Source organism: Bos mutus, chromosome 6 (genome assembly GCF_027580195.1).
Source record: "Bos mutus isolate GX-2022 chromosome 6, NWIPB_WYAK_1.1, whole genome shotgun sequence".
Taxonomy (NCBI): domain Eukaryota; kingdom Metazoa; phylum Chordata; class Mammalia; order Artiodactyla; family Bovidae; genus Bos; species Bos mutus.
In genome coordinates, this window is record NC_091622.1 from 13,237,792 (window position 1) to 13,259,310 (window position 21,519).

The 21,519-nt window shown below is 40.0% G+C and overlaps 1 protein-coding gene across 13 annotated transcripts in view; it reads right to left on the reverse strand.

The window, feature by feature from the left end:
- Positions 1–12,980, reverse strand: part of ALPK1 (alpha kinase 1) — a 123,002-nt gene extending 110,022 nt beyond the window's left edge. For 11 of the 13 annotated variants that reach the window (XR_011464452.1, XR_011464450.1, XR_011464451.1 and 8 more), the window contains exon 1: positions 12,782–12,980. The gene's annotated coding sequence lies outside the window, so the exon portion shown is untranslated. Of the gene's footprint in view, positions 1–10,802; positions 10,891–12,781 lie in introns of all 13 variants that reach the window. The other 2 variants (XM_070372002.1, XM_070372000.1) reach the window with 1 other exon arrangement.
- Positions 12,981–21,519: the final 8,539 nt, after the last annotated feature.

Genomic DNA, 21,519 nt, shown 5'->3' on the forward strand with positions numbered 1-21,519 from the left:
GCAAGCAATGGAGCGTAGTTTCTGCCCTTAAGCACTTGCCTTTGGTGTCCTGGAGGAGCATCCCACAGCACTCTGTTGTTTTTGACTCTGTGGCAGAGCTTGGTCCAAGGCTGTGCCATACATCGGTTACTTAATCGTCTCCCAAGAGACTGTGAGTCCTGAGAGTGGCCAGTGTCTCCCTGCTTCTCTTTTGAATCTCCAGCACGCAGCTGGAGCTCGCTCTGTGACGAACACACAGGGGAAGCTCAGTGCAGGTTTGTGAATAGATGAATGAATGAATGGACGAAGGCTGTTCTCCCCATCTTTAGTGAATTCTTCAGTTTTTGAGTTTTATAGTGCCACCTCTCTAAAACCTTTCTTGACTCTTACCTGGCGTAAGTAATTGCTGTCACAGTTTTTTGTTCATATAAGTTAGTTATATATGCTCCAGCCTCCTTTCAGGTCATACTCGCTGAAAGGCAGCCTGGGAGAGTGAAGAGGGCATGAGCTGGAGGTAGACAACCCTGAGCTTGTAGTCCTGCCACTCACTCTTCCTGTCACCTTCGATGGGTAACTCAGCTCATTTTTAATTTAAAAAAATTGAAGTATAGTTGATTTACAATATTGTGCCAATTTCTGCTGTTTAGTAAAGTGACTGAGTTAGGCACATATATTCTTTTTTTTCATATTGTTTTCCATTATGGTTTATCACAAGGTATTAAACACAGTTCCTGTGCTACACCATAGGACCTTATTGTTAAATTATGTCATTTTTTATCTATTGGCTGTGTCACACAGCTTACAGGGATCTTACTTTCCTGGCCAGGGATTGAACCTGTGCCCTCATCAGTGAAAGCAGAGTCCTAACCACTGGACTGCCAGCGAATGCCCCAATTATTCTATTTCATCATCTGCTTTTCTAAAATGAACATTCCCCCGCCCTCCCCCCAAATGAGGCTAAGACCACTTCCCCATAGGTTTAATGCAAAGATTAAAAGAGAAATCGAGGAATTTTCCTGGCAGTCCAGGGTTAAGGCTCTGTGGTTCCACTGCAGGGAGCGCAGTTTCTGGCCCTGGTTTGGGAACTAAGATCCTGCATTGCTTATGACACATTGAGATTTGCATGAACTTTTAGTATTTATTCCCTTTCCCCGAGGGTGAAAGTGAAAGTGAAAGTCACTCAGTCGTGTCATTTCCTTTGTGACCCCATGGACTGTACAGTCCATGGAATTCTCAGACCATATCCAATTTAAATCTAGGTTTCCAGGGCTTCAACAACTACAGAGACTCAGTAATATTTCCTGAGTAAATAAATGAATTCCAGAGTTGTCTTTGGTCAAAAGTGATATAAATACATATTTTAACAGACTTTTAAACTAATACAATTGCTTGTCATTCCTACTCACTTAGTGTAAATATTGCATCTTAATACTCTGACATGGCTCAGATAAAATTTTTCTCATTTTTATGATTATAGTATCCAAAGTATACAGAGGTCACACAATTTGAAGCATAAATATTTTCTAATCTTTTGGGGATACTTCCATTTATTTATTTTCTTTCATGTAGTCATTGTAAAGTATGCCTGTGAAGTGTTTCCATAAAATGAACTAGTGTTTATATTTTAATGGAATAACTATATTATAATGTTAAGTAAGAAAAAATAGAATATAAATTAGTTCATACCACATGATAGCAATTATATTTTAAAAAGTCACTGAGGATCAATGATTTTTTTCCCAGAAATAGCAAAAATACACCCTAAAATTCATACAAAATCTCAAGGGACCCTAAATAATCAAAACAATCTTTAAAAAGAAGAATAAAACTGGGGGCTGCCATTTTTAGAAAAATTGGACTACATCAAAATTTTAAAACTTTTGTGCATCAAAGGACACAGTAAACAGAGTGAAAAGGAAACCCACGGAATGGTGCTACTGCTGCTGCTGCTGCTGCTAAGTCGCTTCAGTCGTGTCCGACTCTGTGGGACCCGAGATGGCAGCCCACCAGGCTCCCCCGTCCCTGGGATTCTCCAGGCAAGAACACTGGAGTGGGTTGCCATTTCCTTCTCCAATGCATGAAAGTGAAGAGTGAAAGTGAAGTCGCTCAGTCGTGTCCGACTCTTAGCGACCCCATGGATTGCAGCCTACCAGGCTCCTCCATCCATGGGATTTTCCAGGCAAGAGTACTGGAGTGGGGTGCCATTGCCTTCTCCATGGAATGGGGCAGGCATTTGCAAATCATATAGCTGATAAGGAGTTTATATCCAGAATATACAAGGAATTCTTACTACCCAACAACACAAACAATCCAATTGAAAAATTAGTCAAGGGACTTCAACATTTCTCCGAAGAAGATGTACAAATGGCCAACGAGCATAGGAAAAGAGAAGCTCAATAAGCATAGGAAAAGAGAAGCTCCCTGTTACTAACCATTAAGGAAATGAATAAGCTCACCAGTACTAACCATAAAGGAATGAATATTAAAATTGAAATGAGATGCTGCCTCACATCCATTAGAATGGCTACTATGAAAAAAAAAAAAAAAACAGGAACAGAAAAAGTGTTGGCCACGATGTGGAGAAGTTGGAACCTTAGCACACTGTTGGTGGGAATACAAAATGGTATAGCTGCTATGGCAAACAGCATGATGGTTCTTCAAAAAAATTAAAACGTAGAAAAATCATATGATCCAGCAATTCCACTTCCAAGTACATACCCAAAATAACTGAAAGCAGAGACTTGAAGAGATATCCGTGCACCATGTTAATAACAGCACTATTCACAATAGCCAAAAAAGATGTAAGCAACCTATATGTTCATTGACAGACAAATGGATATGAGAAATGTGGTATACACATATGATGGAATACTATTCAGCCTTAAAAGGGAAATTCTGATAACGGCTACAATAAGATAAACTTGAGAACATCATACTAAGTGAAATAAGCAAGTCACAAGAGAACAATTCTACTCACACAAGGTACCTAGAGTTGTCAGATTCATAGAGACAGAAAGTAGAATGATGCTTGCCAGGGCTGGGTGGAGGGGAGAATGAAAAGTGATTGTTTGACTGTACAAGGTAAAAAGAATTCAGTGGATGGATGGGAATAACGGTAGCACAACAAGGTGAATGTAAATTAATACCACTTAAATGTGTACATTAAAAATAGTTATAAAAGTAAACTTGATGTGCATTTTACCACAATTCATGCAAACAATTTAAAAATAGTCAGTAGGCCAGGAACCCAACCTGGCTCTCTGCGATGACCCAGAGGGGTGGGATGGGTGGAAGTGCAGGGGGCTAAGGAGAGAAGGGATATACATATAATTATGACTGATTCACACTGCTGTACAAAATTGTAAAGGAATTTTCCACCAATTAAAAAATAAGGGAAACATAAAAAATTAATCAGAAGGAAATACACCAACATATTGAGCTTTTGCCTCTAAAGTCATACTTTTTGATTATTTTCCTCTTTTCATATTTTCTACAGTGACTATATAGAGTTATAGCACTAGGAAAAAAAGAATTCAAAAGTTTCATATGAAAACTTACCCCAAATCTGTGTTTATTAGATTTCAATCCATTTCTGGTTTAGAAGAACCTCCTAGTTAAAAAAAATTTTTAAACGCAGAGGCCTTTGAACAAACACAGTAAGAAATAGTCTCTAAGTTTTTATTTCCTGCATTGTGTCATAGGTATTGCTGCATGTTTGCTATCTGAAACATCCAGATAAGTGGACAGAGGAAACTCATGTTCCTTTGTCCCCCAAGAGAGTGGAGAAGTTACAATTGGTCATCACTCTTCCTCGCTTTCGATTACACAGGAAGACAACTATTACTCCAATCAGACTTTTGTTCCATCACTCTACTGAAAATGCCTTGATCAAAGTCACTGATAAACTCTATATACCTAAATCCAGTGGTCCATTCTCATTCCTCATCTTAGTCAACACACCAACAGCATGTGATGCAGACCCTGCCTCCTCTACCGCCCTCCAGGACACCACAGTCTTTTGTCTTTCCTCCAACATTACGGGTCACTCCTTCATGGCCTTTTGACTGGTTCTCTTCCTCTCCTAAATCCCATCCGGTTGGACTGTGCAAAGGCTCAGTCTCTGGTCCTCCTGCTTTCTCCATCTAAATCCACTCCTTGGTGATTTCATTTAGTTTATGGTTTTAAATAACATATGCTTCCCTGGTGGCTCAGATGGAAAATCTGCCTGCAATGCAGGAGACATGGGTTTGATCCCCGTGTGGGGAAGATCCCCTGGAGAAGGGAATGCCTACCCGCTCCAGTATCCTTGCCTGGAGAATTCCATGGACAGAGGAGCCTGGTGGGCTACAGTCCATGAGGTCACAAAGAGTTGGACACGACTGAGTGATTAATACTTTAAATAACATGTATTGGTTGAAAATCATCTATTTCCTCTCTCCCATTCAAACTTCTCTCTTGAACTTTACAGAAGCATATTTTCAATTGTTTGTTTTATTATGTGCATTTGGATATTCAATAAGCATCACATTTTCAAAAATGTCCACATTGAAATCCTGATCTGCCTCAGCTAATGACTCCCCATTTCCAGGAAAGTGAAATGAAAGGCCAGCTCTTAGAGGAACTGTGTGTTCAGAAGAGGCTGAGTGGAAGCAGATGGGGTGATTGGAAGGGATACATCTTTGGAGAAAATTTGGCCAGGGGAACTCCTTGGTTCCCTCATGTCCGCTGAGTCTTTTTCTTTGTATGTGTGCAGCTTCAGTCTAAGAAGTTTTTCCTCTGACAACTGTGACTTGTGGGAATTATGGTGTTAAGATGCTGTGGAACTTCTGAAATCTGTTGCATAATAAGCAATGCTTTTCTTTCACTCTAACTTCCCTTTTCACACATGGTGGCTACTAGCTTGCAAATGAGAGTTATTACCAGCCTACCAGATGCTTCCCAGAAGCCATGATCAAGAAGTATTTAGATCATAAACGATTTTAAGGTTGTACCACAGTTATTTCTGATATATTTTTTAAGACTCTAGAATTTTGAAACATTTTATTATTGTGAGAGCAAAACAGTGTTACTGTAAAAAGTTCGGAGAAAAAATATGGTAAAAAAGAAAAGAAGAATTACCCATGGTCGCACTAAGAAATAAGCATTGTAGTTTGATAGCATTATTTCTATGCATAGTTATAATATTTATGATGAAGTTTTAAAAACTGTAAGTTCCCAAAATTTAAGTATTCTTTGACCATAATCAAGCAGTCTGATATTTGTCTCTCAACTGTGATGCCTAGATACATTCAGAAGTGATTTAACTAAACATTGTAACTCCGTACATATTTCGGTGGCGCTTCTTTCACTCATGCTGCTGCTGCTGCTGCTAAGTCGCTTCAGTCGTGTCCGACTCTGTGCGACCCCATAGACGGCAGCCCACCAGGCTCCCCCGTCCCTGGGATTCTCCAGGCAAGAACACTGGAGTGGGTTGCCATTTCCTTCTCCAGTGCATGAAAGTGAAAAGTGAAAGTGAAGTTGCTCAGTCGTGTCTGACTCTTAGTGACCCCATGGACTGCAGCCCACCAGTCTCCTCCACCCATGGGATTCTCCAAGCAAGAGTACTGGAGCGGCTTGCCGTTGCCTTCCTCTGTTTCACTCATATCCTATGGTTAACTTGGGGGCAGTTTCTGCATGTGTTATCTCTTGTTTCTCTGTCAGCCTTACTTCAGAACTAGACTTCTCACCACTTTGCCTGCCCCCACATCCCACCTAACACAGATGACTAATCCCAACCCTCAGTAGTAACTGTTAACTTTTATCAAAGTGTTCCTAAGAAAAGATCTCTCCTACTGCATATGTGGCAGGCATGTTCACTTAATAGCAGGACGCAGGAGCCTGGGGTAAGGCTAGAACCTCCTTTGGAGTTACTTGTTCAAGTCAGGAAGGCAAGTGAAGGACAGACACAGTTGCAGGTACCGGGGAAGGTCTGGTTTGGCACGTGTGTCATCTTACTCAGAAGGGATATCGAGAGACAATTGGCAGAGTTCTAGTAAATGGTTGGAATTCGAGGTAGAGGAAGGGTATTGCACGAGGCAGAGTAATGAAGTGATGTTAACAGCATAGCAAAGAGGTGGCAATAATAATTATTACCATTTATTAAGTAAATATGATGAATAATAGTACCTGTCTCACAAACTGTAGTGAGTATTAAATAAAATAAATGTATATAAGCCTTGTAGCAATAAGACTGACATACAGCAGTCTCCCCGTATCCACAGGAGATTGTTTCTAAGACACCCCAGTGGATGCCTGAAACCATGGATAGAATTGATGGGATAAAATTTATATGTTAAAGGAAGACAAGAAAAGTTAAGCATAAAATTCTCTCTCCATTTGGGCCTTCTCCCTCCCCGTTTAGTGTGCAATGTTCACCTGCATTATAAAGGCCCCCCTGTCCATGGGATTCTCAGGATTCTCCAGGCAAGAATACTTGAATGGGTTGTCATGCCCTCCTCCAGGGGGCATGAAGGGATGCCCCCTGGAGGCATCCATTCGATCCCACCCCAGGGATCGAATCTGCATCTCTTATGTCTCCTGCGTTGGCAGGCAGGTTCTTTATCACTAGAGCCACCTGGGAAGCCCAATACATTAACCAGACCTCAAAGGTGGGAATGCAAAGATCAAGTTTTTCCTTTTTTCAATGCTAACAATGTTTTCTTCTTAACTTTATTGTGAATTCAATTTTGGTTGACAGTAGCAAATCCTATATATACCCTACATACATATCTAAGACAAAGTTTAATTTATAAATTAGGCACAGCAGAAGAATAACAATAACAATAAAAGAGAACAATTGTAACAATATACTATAAAAGAAGTTACACGAATGTGGCCTCTCTCTGTTTCTCTCTCAAAATAACTTTTTGCATAAATTTAATGCCTTTCTATTTTAACTCCATATTAATCACAAACTATGGTCAAAACATTTGCAATTTGATGTGTGGCAGCCAAACTAGCACAAATTTTATTTTCTTTCTTCACAATTTCATGAATAGAAGACTTGTCCTTACAGTAGATCTTAGCAAATTCAGCATACAATTTTTTTTCCTTTCCTTATGAAGTCAAGAACTTTAATCTTTTCACTTAGAGGAAGCACTGTATGGGATCTCTTTGGCATACCTGAATTGCCAGTGTCACTACTCTGGCTCTTCAGGGCCATTATGAAGTAGAACAAGGCTGACTCACTGCTGTGACGATGTGCTGGATAACCAAGACGGCCGCTAGGTGACTAACAGTGGGCAACACTCCACAAACACTCAAATCACGAGATTCACGTGCGGGCCAGACAGCGCAGGATTTCATCACGCTACTCAAAAGGGAAGGTAATTTCATATTTTGGGGGCGTCCCGGTGGTGTCAAAGGTAAAGAACTGGCTTGCCAGTGCAGGAGACATAAGAGACATGCGTTCCATCCCTGGGTTGGGAAGAGTCCCCAGGAGGAGATCATGGCAACTCGTTCCAGTGTTCTTGCCTGGAGAATCCCATGGACAGAGGAGCCTGGGAGGTACAGTCCATAACGTTGCAAAGAGTTAGACATGACTGAGGAGAAGGCAATGGCACCCCACTCCAGTACTCTTGCTTGGAAAATCCCATGGACGGAGGAGCCTGGTAGGCTGCAGTCCATGGGGTCGCTAAGGGTTGGACACGACTGATTTCACTTTCACTTTTCACTTTCATGTATTGGAGAAGAAAATGGCAACCCACTTCAATGTTCTTGCCTGGAGAATCCCAGGGAAGGGGGAGCCTGGTGGGCTGCCGTCTATGGGGTTGCAGAGTCGGACACGACTGAAGTGACTTAGCAGCAGCAGCAGACATGACTGAAGCAACTTAGCAAGTACCTGGTGGCTCAGTTGTAAAAAATCTGTTGCAGGAGACACACATTTGATCCCTTCCCTCTGAGAAAATTCCGCATGCTGAGGAGCAACTAAGCCCAGGCACCACAACTGTTGAGCCTGTGTTCCAGAGCCTAGGAGCTGCAAATACTGAGCTCATGAGCTGCAGCTACTGAAGCCCACACTCCTAGAGCCGGTGCAAGACAATGCAGTGAGAAGAGTAGCTCCCCCACCCCCAGCAACTAGAGAAAAGCCCGCTCAGCAATGAAGGCCCAGCACAGCTAAAAAGTTTTCTTTTTAGATTAAAAAGAATTAAAAAAATAAAATTTAGGAATTTCTGAAATTTTTTCATTTAATATTTCTGGATCAAGAGTAAATAAACCATGAAAAGCAAAACCATAGATAAGCAGTGGGGGGGGGACTACTGCACAGAATATGCTTAATAAATATGCATTAATAAACAATGAATGTGTGCATACTCAGTCATGTCCAACTCTTTTGCGACCCCTGTGGACTGTAAGCCCACCAGGCTTCTCTGTCCATCGGATTTTCCAGGCAAGAATACTGGAGTGGTTTGTCATTTGCTTCTCTAGGGGGTCTTCCTGACCCAGGGATTGAAACTGTATCTCCTACATCTCCTGCACTGTAGATGGATTCTTTATCCCTGAGCCATCCGGGAAGCCTGAATAATAAACATTTATATTATTATTTACAGGGGCTTCCCTGGTGGCTCAGCGGTAAAGAATCGACCTGAAATGCAGGCAATTCAGGAGATACGGGTTCAAATCCTGGGTTGGAAAGATCCCCTGCAGGAGGGCACGGCAACCCACTCCAGTATTCTTGCCTGGAGAATCCCATGGACTGAAGAGCCTGGCGGGCTACAGTCCATGGAGTTGCAAAGGGTCAGACGCGCCTGAAGCAACAGAGCACATATTATTATTTATTAATTTAGCAGCGGTGAACAGATTGAATGTCATTTATGGTGAGTGAGAGACATGTTTCCTTGGTTTATCAGACCTTTAGATACTGCCTGTTTGTGAATTCCTGAACTCTGGGATCTGTTCACTTCATGTTGAATCCTAGCCACACAGTAGTCCCCTCTTCCCAGTTGCTTTCCGTTCATCACACATTAGGAGATCTGGTTCTAATTCTGTCTGTGTCACAAACTAGTTGTGTGAATTTAGGCAAGTCACCTTTCCCTGCTAGACCTCAATTTCCTCACCTTTAAAACTGGGGGAGTTTTAGAGATTATCATGCTAAGTGAAGTAAGTTAGACACAGAAAGATAAAAATCGTATGACATTACTTACATGTGATCTCTAAAAAAAAGATACAAAAGTACTTATTTACGAAACGGAAACAGACTCACAGACTTCCAAAACAAACTTAAAGTTACCAAAGGGGAAAGGCGGAGTGGTGGGGGATAAATTAGGAGATTGGGATTAACATATACACACTAGTATATATAAAACAGATAATCAACAGAGACCCCCTGCATAGCACAGGGAACTCTACTGAATATCTGTAATGACCTCGATGGGAAAAGAATCTGAAAAAGAATACATATACATGTATCTATGTACGTATAATGGAATCACTTTGTGTACACCTGAGACCAGCACAACATTGTAAATTACACTCTAGCATAAAACAATTTTATGTATTCTTTTTAAAAATCTATTTAAAAATAAAATGTAAAAAAGAATGTTAGGAAAAGAAACAATTTTGAATTAGGAGGGTTTGCTAAGGACTCCATAGTCCTTTCCAACTCTGTGATTCTACAATACTATTTCACATCTCTCAAAATTCAGCAGCAAGTAATAGGATCAGTGTCAGCCTGGTTTGCTAGCATAGCAGCTACATGTTCTCCATGGGACTTAGAATTATTTCCTCCCTAGAATGAATCCCTTAAAATTGCCAGTATGACTATTTTAATGGTCACTGGCACATACCATGATATATTAATGGCCCTGGACCTGCAAGATGTTTATCATGTCCTCCCCAAACTCCTACCTTCCAGCCCCAACCCCACCCCAATTTCAGAGTTAATGGTGTCTCAGTGAAACAGGCAGAATGGAGCCATAATCCTTACTCTGAGTAATTCATCCTCTCTATGATTCTTATTTCAAAAACTATTAGCTAGATTCTGCATCTCTTCAATTTTATGACAAGTGGTGAGGGCTGCAGGTCTGATAAAAGTTTGATAAAGCATTTCTTTATCTATCTATATTTTGTACATCTATAATTAGGCAATTCAACAGATCGTGTTAACATTGAAATCTGTCACCAAGGACCAGTGAAATTCAAAGATACTTCACTGGTTCAGAAAATATCCACTTCTCAAACATGATAGGGCAGTATCTCCAAAACTTTCGTCAGTCACATGCCACCTTCACAATCTTTACTATATCTGCGTATTACCTGTAATAGTTTTTATTTAATCATTTTCTTAAAATCAATAGTAAATTTATTTTTACTTAACATCTTCCTGAGCAATAATATCCATGAAATTATAGATTTTAAAAGCTAATTACATTTTCAATGTACCTTGAACTAAGCACAACTCAAAGTTTCAAAGTAGGGATATGTGTCACCTAAAATCGGTGATTTGTATACCATACTTTGGGCAAGTTAAATGAATATGTAACTGATATTTAAGCTGCGATCATCTCTTTCTGTTTTTTCAGCCATAGAAGAAAGACGGCATCAGATAATATTCTTACTTTTAAATCTGTCTGTCCCATAGAACTCTAGAAACAAAGGAAATCACAACATCTTCATTGTGATTTGCAAAGCAACATGGCAAAAATAGATGTCACTGTCAATAAGAAGGTGGCTCAGTGGTAAAGAATCTGCCTGCCAATGCAGGAGATGCAGGAGAAGAGAGTTTCATCCCTGGGTTGAGAAGATCCCTTGGAGGAGGAAATGGCAAACCTCTCCAGTATTCTTACCTGGAAAATTCCATTGACAGAGGAACCTGGTGGACTACAGTCCATGGAGTCACCAAAGAGTCGGACACAACTTAGCAACTGAGCACGCCTGCGCGTCAGTAACAAAGACCAGAGTATAGAGAGAGGTAGCAAATACAATAAAAAGAAATAGGAATTAGTTTACACCAAAAGTTTGAATGTACAGTCCTGTTAAAGTTCTTCAAGCTAGAGACTTAAAACTCAGGAAATAAAAGCATTTCCAATGAACATTTTATTTTGAAAAGCCATCATTTTCTGAAATAGATTAAAGGACAGGAAAAGCAGTGTATGTGCTATGTTCTGGGAAAAGGGTCAGTGAAATTCTTTTGGAATGGGAGAAGCCATGGAATTTCAGAAATATCTTGAAATGCACACATTTACTCTTAATAAAAATTCCAGCTTCTAAACCCAAGCTTAAATCACACAGCACTTGAAGGGAGACTGTTACAGCTTAACAAGTCAGGTGCACTCATTACACAGTATTATTTTGTGTGGGATTTTATAATGTCCATCATAATTTACATATGGCTTTTTCAACTTCAAAAAATATTTATATATATTTATTGTCTCCCTACTCATGCAAGTAGATGAGTATAAAATTCTGGTGTCTTGCTGGGGGAAGAATTGAAGAATTCATCTCAGGCTCAGAAAGACATTTGCAGTAGAAAGTAAATTATTGCTAGAATAATTCAAAGTCTTTTGTTTCCTTGAGGCTACAGGTTGATAGAATTTGGACAGAAGAGATGCGAAGAGAGACAAATTTTTTTGGATATAAAGCGGATAGAAAGACTTGGTTTGACAATTGTTTAGGTCTGTGTGTCTTCTAAGTGGTAAATTAACCTACACCCACCCCTACCCCAAATAATGCATACCATACAGTCACATAATCTGTTGACAGACCAATCAGTTCCTAGGGGAACACAGCTTCTGTGGTACGACTGCTATTGCTCTTTTTAGTTCGCAGGGAAGAAAGAGGAGAAACAAAAGAATGTGGAGACCGTGCTGAAACACCAGTATAGACTTGTACAGCAAGTGATTCCAAGTGAGGAATTATTAACGTTTATAACAATAAAGTATCAGCCAACCAAAAGTGGATACGGTTTCTCATAAGAGTACTAGCTGCACCAAGTCTAAAGAAGAGGCAGATAGATGCGGACACTACAGAGATGCCATTACGTTGTGACATAAAGTCCCCTCCTTTCTGATCCTGCCTCTTTGCACACTCACCCACCTGCAAATTCCAAACAATTCTAAAGGTTTTTAATCTGTGGCTTTCCAAAGTCATTTGGAGCCTTAATTTTAAATGCTAAAATTGGCATTAAAGAATAATGCTTTTAATGAAAACGCTTTGGAATGAAAAGACTCTTTGGAATACAAATACGAAAGAATTTTAATTTTTCTAGATATTTTCCCTCTACATAATACTTCTTTATATGTAGAATTCCCCTCGGTTCTTCCCAAATGAGAAGAGTAATTCTCCAGCCTTATCTGTTTCCTGGAGAAATTATTGAAGCCATCATAAACGTGATAGCTGCTGTTATCACTACCTACATACTCCAGCCAAACGTCCCAGGGTTAATTTTTCAAATAAGTAATCCCAACTACTTAATCAAACACCTCAATTCAGTGATAAATGAAGCCAGATTTTCACTAACAGCTCTAGCATGCCTCTGGACTTGAGGACTTTATCATTTAAACCTTAAAAAAAAAAAAACCCATTTCTTTTCTTCTCTTCCTAATAACCTAACACCACTATAGGTGACCCTTCCCCGCCCCCCACTCCCCCTCCCTTTCTAGGGAGTTTTCAGAAGTGCAAATGTTCTAGAAACTCCAAAGTTATTTAAATGTAGAGAAGACCACCGGATGGAAACAGGATCACAATTTAAGAAAATACTTCCTTAAAAATTATTCTTTTATACCTACGTATACTGCGCTTTTGTCATTAAAAGGCTGATACTCACCATTATCTCGAGGAAGAGGAAATACACTTTAAACCAGCAAATCTAACTCTTAAAAAGTTAATTACAGCACAAGTGCCCTGAAATATACTGTTTTTTATAAACAGCCTCCATTTCAGGAAGTAGGAATTTAAAAGAAAACATGGCCTGTTATTGTCTCAGAGTTTGATTGTGTAATTCAGCTCGGGCACTTTTCAGCAGTTCTGTGCCATAAGACACTCCCCTTTAGGAATTGCTTTAGTGAAAGGTATTCTGGGAGTTGTATTGCTACAGAGAATTTCCTTCGTCTTAAGAAAGTGTAAGAAAACTCCTTATTTGGATTGAGTCAGAATGGAGAGCCAGTCCACTGAGAGAATGTCAGTTAGAAGAAATGAGCATGACATTGTTTTTGATCTATTATCAAAAGAAATTCTTGTTAAGGCTCCAGTCAGTACTCTATTTTAGAATTAGTGTGTACAGCTGAGCTTGTCACAGGGACACCTATATTACCAAGTTTTTGGGGGGTTGAAAAATGAGGTTGGAATTTATCTCATAGAAAATCTCGTCGGGCTGCTTGATTTAACAGTGAGGACTGTCTAATTGCATCACATAGTGGACATCATCCTTCAGTACAAATCTGCGCTCCAAATTCTGACAAAAAATAACAAAAGTACATGAAAAGGTTGGTAAATGCTTAACATTTTATTGAAAAAATTATTGATATCAATAACTTTTAATTTTCTCAGTCCTTTTTGAGCCTGCTGGGTTAAAGAAGTATCCTCTCAAGTGAAGGAATAAAAGATTTCATTAGTAGTAATTTGATAAATCTTGGTAGAGCCCTTTTGATATATTTCCCCAAAACTGAGAAAGTAAATGACTAATAAAAAGAAAAAAAAAAGTTTTAATTGTTAGTCATGTCCGACTCTTTGCGGCCCCATGACCAGGCTCCTCTGTCCATGGGATTCTCCAGGGAAGAGTACTGGGGTGGGTTGCCATTCCCTTCTCCAGGGGATCTTCCTGATCCAGGCATTGAATCTGGGTCTCCTGCATTGCAGGCAGATTCTTTACAGTCTGAGCCACCAGGGAAGCCCTGGTAGAACAATTCACTCTCCCAAACTGGCCCTTTTCTTCCTGCTTCCATAGCCTCTGGCTCTCATAATAAGTGATTGGGGATTCCAGGATCAGATCAACTGGGGATCTCATAATCCACTGGGCTCCTCTAACCAAAAAAACCATATTAGTGTTCTATTGTTACCTAAAAATTAACACAAATTTAACACCCATTAAACAATCTGTTCTATGAAGTAAATATATTTATAAATGAAGATGCATTTAAATGTTTATAAAATGATATTATAACTAGAGCATCGACATTTTATAAGTATTTAAGAATTTCAAAGAAAAGTTATAAAGGTTCTTCGGTATACAAAAGCAAAAAAAACCCAAAAACAACCCAGCTCCCATTTATTATTTCAAGTTCTTGTCCGACAGAAATCTGGGCACATTAGAGCTGAGAATGCTACAGTTCTCATGTGAAGCTTGGAATAGGGGCTCCTTTGAGGCCCATGCGGGTTGTTGGTAGAATTCCAGAGAAGGATCAAGGTTGCCATTTTCTTGGTCGTTGTTGACTGGGGACCACTCATAGCTCCTGGATGTCAACCACAGTTCCTCACATGTGGTCTCTGCAGGCAGTTCTTGATATGAAAAAGGAAAGTGCTAAGAGTGTCCAGCTCTTGTGACCCCAGGGACTGTAGACTGCCAGCCTCCTCTGTCCAGGGGGTTCTCCAGGGAAGAATACTGGTGTGGGGTTGCCATTTCTTTCTCCAGAGGATCTTCCCGACCCAGGGATTGAACCCAGATCTCCTGCATTGCAGGCAGATTCTTTATTGACTGACATGGATGTTTGCTTTCTAGGCCAGCAGGGACCCGACTGCCTGAAGGGCTGAGCCCTTTTAAGAATTCACATGTTTAGATCAAGCTCAACCAGATAATCTCCCTTTGGAATCAAAGACAACTGATTAGAAACCTCTCCTCACATGAGAGACATCTTGTCATATTCATGGATTTTGCCCACATTCAAGGCAAGGAGATTTTACAAGCTGTGTATATCTGGGGATGGGAAACTTGGGGGTTATCTCAGAATCTTGCCTACCACACAACTTCCCCTCAAGTGTCCAGGGAGGGGCAGAACCGATGCCCTGGGACAGGCCAACTCCTCTCTCTCCATCCTTCAAGGGCCCTGCCAATTTCCTTCTCACCATCTGATCATTCTCTTGACAACCTGAATTTTATTGCAGTTCTCCACATGTGAAAAATATTGAAACATCAAAAAATTAAGTGAGAATTTTCTCTCAGGAGACTTCTTTCATGTGTGTGCTTAGTCATGTTTGATACTTTGCAACCTCTGTGGACAAGCTTCTCTGTCCATGGGATTTTTCAGACAAGAATACTGGAGCAGGTTGCCATTTCCTGCTGCTGCTGCTACTGCTGCTGCTAAGTCGCTTCAGTTGTGTCCAACTCTGTGCGACCCCATAGACGGCAGCCCACCAGGCTCCCCCATCCCTGGGATTCTCCAGACAAGAATACTGGAGCAGGTTGCCATTTCCTACTCCAGGGGAAATCCCAACCCAGGCAATGCACCTGTGTCTCTTGGATCTCCTGCATTGGCAGGAGGATTCTTTACCCTGGAGCCACCTGGGAAGCCTTGGTTTTTCTTTAAAAAAAACTGTGTGTGTGTGCGTGTGTGTGCATGTAGCCATACTGCATGCAAATGAGACTGAAATTCAAACAGTTTGGAAAAGTACCCAATGAAAAATCTGTTCCATCTCCACCTTCTGCCCTCTGTCTCCCAAATTCTTTCTCTCAGATTAACCAATATTACAGTTCCATTTCTTGGATCTCTTTGTAGATAGTTCACACATTTACAGATATCTCCCCCCTCACCATCACAAATATAGCATTTTTGTTATGCACTTTGGTTTTTTGCTTTAGTGGTGCATCCAGCAGATCTTTCCACTTAGATCTAAATTGTTTTAACTGCAGTCGCTTAACCCCACAAACAGCGAGAAAGTGAAGTCCAGAGTAGCTTATCTTCATTCTCAATACTTTGGACCTACTCTTGTCCCCCATTTAGGGGACAATAGTAAAAGAGCTGAGTTATCTCAGTTGATCCTGAATGTTTTCACAGGTTGGCAGAGAGGATCAGCCTGAGATGGGGCACTTTCGAACTGAGTTAGTCCAAATCTGAACATCTGAGCTGGACTGGGGAGAGTTAGATGAGTCTGTATCCAAGATGCTTAGAGTGCACTGAGGAGAGGGGAGTATCATAGAACCCGGTTATGAGGCAACACAAAAGAGCGCCACTTCATAATTTTTTTTCTGTCGTGTGCGATTGCTCCTTTCAGTTCAGTTCAGTCACTCAGTTGTGTCCGATTCTTTGCAGCCCCATGGACTGCAGCACGCCAGGCTTCCCTGTCCATCGCCAGCTCCTGGAGTTTACTCAAACTCTTGTCCATTGAGTCGGTGATGCCATCCAACCATCTCATTCTCTGTCATCCCCTTCTCCTCCTGCCCTCAATCTTTCCCAGCATCAGAGTCTTTTCCAATGAGTCAACTCTTCGCATCAGGTGGCCAAAATATTGGAGTTTCAGCTTCAACATCAGTCCTTCCAATGAACACCCAGGACTGATCTCCTTTAGGATGGACTGGTTGGATCTCCTTGCAGTCCAAGGGACTCTCAAGAGTCTTCTCCAACACCACAGTTCAAAAGCATCAATGCTTTGACGCTCAGTTTTCTTTATGGTCCAACTCTCACATCTATACATGACTACTGGAAAAACCATAGTTTTGACTAGATGGACCTTTGTTGACAAAGTAATGTCTCTGTTTTTTAATATGCTGTGTAGGTTGGTCATAACTTTCCTTCCAAGGAGCAAGCATCTTTTCATTTCATGGCTGCAGTTACCATCTGCAGTGATTTTGGAGCCCAGAAAAATAAAGTTAGTCACTGTTTCCACTGTTTCCCCATCTATTTCCCATGAAGTGATGGGACCAGATGCCATGATCTTAGTTTTGTGAATGTTGAGTTTTAAGTCAGTTTTTTCACTCTCCTCTTTCACTTTCATCAAGAGTCTCTTTAGTTCTTCTTCACGTTCTGCCATAAGAGTGGTGTCATCTGCATGTCGGAGGTTATTGACATTTCTTCTGGCAATCTTGATTCCAGCTTGTGCTTCTTCCAGCCCAGCATTTCTCATGATATACTCTGCATATAAGTTAAATAAGCAGGGTGACAATATACAGCCTTGATGTACTCCTTTTGCTATTTGGAATCAGTCTCTTGTTCCATGTCCAGTTCTAACTGTTGCTTCTTGACCTGCATACAGATTTCTCAGGAAGCAGATCAGGTGGTCTAGTATTCCCATCTCTTTCAGAATTTTCCACAGTTTGTTGTGATCCACACAGTCAAAGGCTTTGGCATAGTCAATAAAGCAGAAGTAGATGTTTTTCTGGAATTCTCTTGCTTCTTCAATGATCCAACAGATGTTGGCAATTTGATCTCTGGTTCCTCTGCCTTCTCTAATTCCAGCTTGAACATCTGGATATTCACAGTTCACGTACTGCTGAAGTCTGGCTTGGAGAATTTTGAGCATTATTTAGCTAGTGTGTGAGACGAGTGCAATTGTGCAATAGCTTGAGCATTCTTTGGCAATGCCTTTCTTTGGGATTGGAAAGAAAAATGACCTTCTCCAGTCCTGTGGGCACTGCTGAGTTTTCCAAATTTGCTGGCATATTGAGTGCAGCACTTTCACGGCATCATCTTTTAGGATTTGAAATAGCTCAACTGGAATTCCATCACCTCCACTAGCTTTGTTCGTAGTGATGCTTCCTAAGGCCCACTTGACTTCACATTCCAGATGTTTGGCTCTAGGTGAGTGATCACACCATCATGGTAATCTGGGTCATGAAGTTCTTTTTTGTATAGTTCTGTGTATTCTTGCCACCTCTTCTTAGTATCTTCTGCTTCTGTTAGGTCCATACCATTTCTGTCCTTTATTGAGCCCATCTTTGCATGAAGTGTTCCCTTGGTATCTCCCTTGGTAATTTTCTTGAAAAGATCTCTAGTCTTTCCCATTCTATTGTTTTCCTTTATTTCTTTGCATTGATCATTGAGGAAGGCTTTCTTATCTCTCCTTGCTATTCTTTGGAACTCTGCATTCAAATGCGTGTATCTTTCCTTTTCTCCTTTGGCTTTTGTGTCTTTTCTTTTCTCAGCTATTTGTAAGGCCTCCTAGGACAACCAATTGCCTTTTTGCATTTCTTTTTCTTGGGGATGGTCTTGATCACTGCCTCCTGTATAATGTCATGAACCTCTATCCATAGTTCTTCAGGCACTCTATCAGATCTAATCCCTTGAAAATATTTGTCACTTCTACTGTATAATCGTAAGGGATTTAATTTAGGTCATACCTGAATGGTCTAGTGGTTTTCCCTACTTTCTTCAATTAGTAGCCTAGGAATGCTTAAACCATCCAGAAAGCATTTAGCTTACTCTGTATATCTGTGAGCAACACTCACAGCATTTGGCTGTGTCAAATTTGCTATTGTTGTTTAGTGCTAAGTCATGTTTAACTCTTTTGCAGCCTCACGGACTGTAGCCTGTCAGGCTCCTCTGTCCATGAGATTTCCCAGGCAAGAATACTGGAGTTGGTTGCCATTTCCTTCTATAGGGTATCTTCCCCACTCAGGGATCAAACCTGAGTTTCTTGCTTGGCAGGCAGATTCTTTATCACTGAGCCACCTGGGAAGCCCTAACCAAGCTTTAAAGCCACCTCAAGTCTTCCTTCATTAAACTTACTGGAAAGGGGTTTAACCACATTATGTGTAATTCGAAAGATGTTGACAGTCCATGAGTAGTTGTGAGTGCAAGAGAAAGTGCTTGAAACTTCAGAATTGAAGAATGGGTTTGTCAAAATGACAAAACCACATTGAAACAAAAACAAAAATGATTTTGTTCCTTTCCAGAGAGGAAATCTGCAAATAAGAGGGCCTCAAAAGTGACTTTTAGCGGGACCCTTCTCACGAGCACATTTGTGAGCACGTGCTAGAATTCTTACCTTTCTTCAGTCCGATGTGACTTCAGCTGAAGTATTTTCACAGGGCACTTCTTATGATTCATTGTTTTCAGAGAAATCATAGCTTGAGATGAGTGTATTTTATAAACCTCTTCCTGTAATAGCTAGTAAACTTCCACCACAGAAAGTCCTACTGTATTCCTTCAACAGCGAAGGCATTTTCTTTATCAAAGAATGATTTCATGTTTTTCTGTAAATGCTATTGTTACTCTATTTAAACTCTGACCCTGAATAACAATAAAACAAGTTAAACCTGTAGTAAAACTTTAAAATAACCTCTTCTATTAAAAATGCATTTAGTGGTTTTACACAAACAGAAACAGTAAGAAAGTAAAGCACATACTGCAAATTACTTTGCCTAATTTAGATATTAGTGATTTAAAATCTCCTTTTTAAAGTGAAGTACAAATAACTTATGATACTATATGACTTCCAGGTATACAAGGCAATGATTCGATATTTTTATGTTTTATGATCACTCTGGTAAGTCCAGTTACCATTTGTCAACTAAGTTATGACATTGTTTATTGTATTCCTTATCTTGTACATTATATCTCTGTGACTTATTTATTCTATAACTGGACACTTATAAAACATACCATAATCAGTATGTTCTCTGTATCTATGAGTGTTTCCGTTTTCACTGTTTTTCTTTTTTTTTCTTTTCCAGATTCTACATATAAGTACAATTATACAGTATTTGTCTTTCTCTGTCTGACTTATTCCATGTAGCATAATGCCTTGTAGGTTTATCCATGTTGTCATAAATCCCAAGATTTCTTTTTTTTTTATGATTATGTTACATTGTAAATATTTACCATATCTTCTTTACGCATTCATCTATCAGTGGACACTTAGGTTGCTTCTAATATATCTTGGTTACTCTAAATAACGCTGTAATGAACATTGGGGGTGCATATACCTTTCCAAATCTGTGTTTTGTTTCCTTTGGATCAATATCCAGGAATGGAAATGTTGATCTGTATGGCAGTTCTATTTTTAATTTTTGTGGACTCTGTCTACTGATTCCCATAGTGGCTGTGCCCATTTCCATCCACCGTGCATGAGGGTTTCCTTTTCTCCAAATCCTTGCCAATATTTTTTTGTTGTTTTTTTTTGATAATAGCCATCCTGACAGATGTGAGATGATATCTCATTGTAGTTTTGATTTGCATTTCCCTGATGATTAGTGATGCTGAGCATTTTTTCACGTGCCTGTTGGCCATCTGTATGTCTTCTTTGGAAGAATATCTGTTCAGGTCTTCTATACATTTTTAATTGGATTGTTTGGTTTTGGAAATGTTATTATAATAGTTATATGAGTTCTTTGGATATGTTGAATGTAAGCTCCTTATCAGATACGTCATTTGCAAGTATCTTCTCCCATTGAGTATGTTTCCTTTTTGGCTTTTGATGGTTTCCTTCACTCTGCAAAACCTTTTTAGTTTATGTACTCCCATTTATTTTTGCTCTTGTTGCCCTTGCCTGAGGAGACAGACCCCTCCCCCCACAACCCCCTCACAAATATTGCTAAGACCAGTGTCAGAGTGTAATGTCTATGTTTTCTTCTAGGAGTTTTAGGTTTCAGGGCTCACATTTAAGTCTTTAATCCATTATGAGTTTATTTTTATATATGGTGTAAGAAAATGGTCTAGTTCTATTCTTTTGCATGTAAACTGTCCAGTTTTCCCAACATAAATTATTGAAGAAATGCTCTTCTCCTCCTTGTATATTTTTGCAGCCTTTGTCTAGACTAATTGACCATCGGCACATGGGCATATTTCTGGACTCTATTCTGTTACGTTGATCTCTGTGTCTGTTTCTGTGCCAGCACCATACTGTTTTTTAAACAGGCATTCACTCATTTTATTTTTTTAACTCATTAATTTATTCTCTGCTGCTGTGTGTGGACTTTCTCTAGCTGTGCTGAGTGGGGGCTTCTCTAATTCAGCATGTGGGCTGCTCGTTACCGGGGCTTCTCTTGTTGCTAACCATGGGCTCTAGGCACACAGGCTTCAGTAGTTGTGGCCCACAGGCTTATTTGCCCCACAGCACGTGGAATCTTCCCAGACCAGGGACTGAATCTGTGTCTCCTGCCTCGGCAGGTGGATTCTTAACCACTGGACCACTAGGGAAGGCCAGTACCATACTGTTTTGATTACTATGGCTTTGTGGTATAGTTAGAAACCGGGAGTTGTAGCCAGCACCAAACATCTCTTCAAACCTTTAAGGAACAAAAACTTTTCAAAGGTGCACTCTTGGCTGTTTCTCAACTCGCACAAGCCATTTTTGGTTTAAGGCCCATTATTTTTAACCAGTTGTCAGAGGGAGAAAACGATTACTGAGCTTAGAGTCTGACCTGGAATTGAAGGCTTATTCAAATTTCACTTTGGGTAATTTAGCAAATCAAATAAGTCATCTTAAAGGACAGAGAAACATGGGATAATGTTCAGCATCATGAATTTTATCATTTAATTTTGTCTATTAGTTCATCAATAGAACTGAGTTAAATAATCCTTTGCAATTTATAGAACATTTTCACATCTTCTTTCATTTTAAAGGTTAGAGATCAGATGCTGCAATTCAGAAAACATTATTTTATTGTGTGACTTTATTGGTGTAGTCAAATTG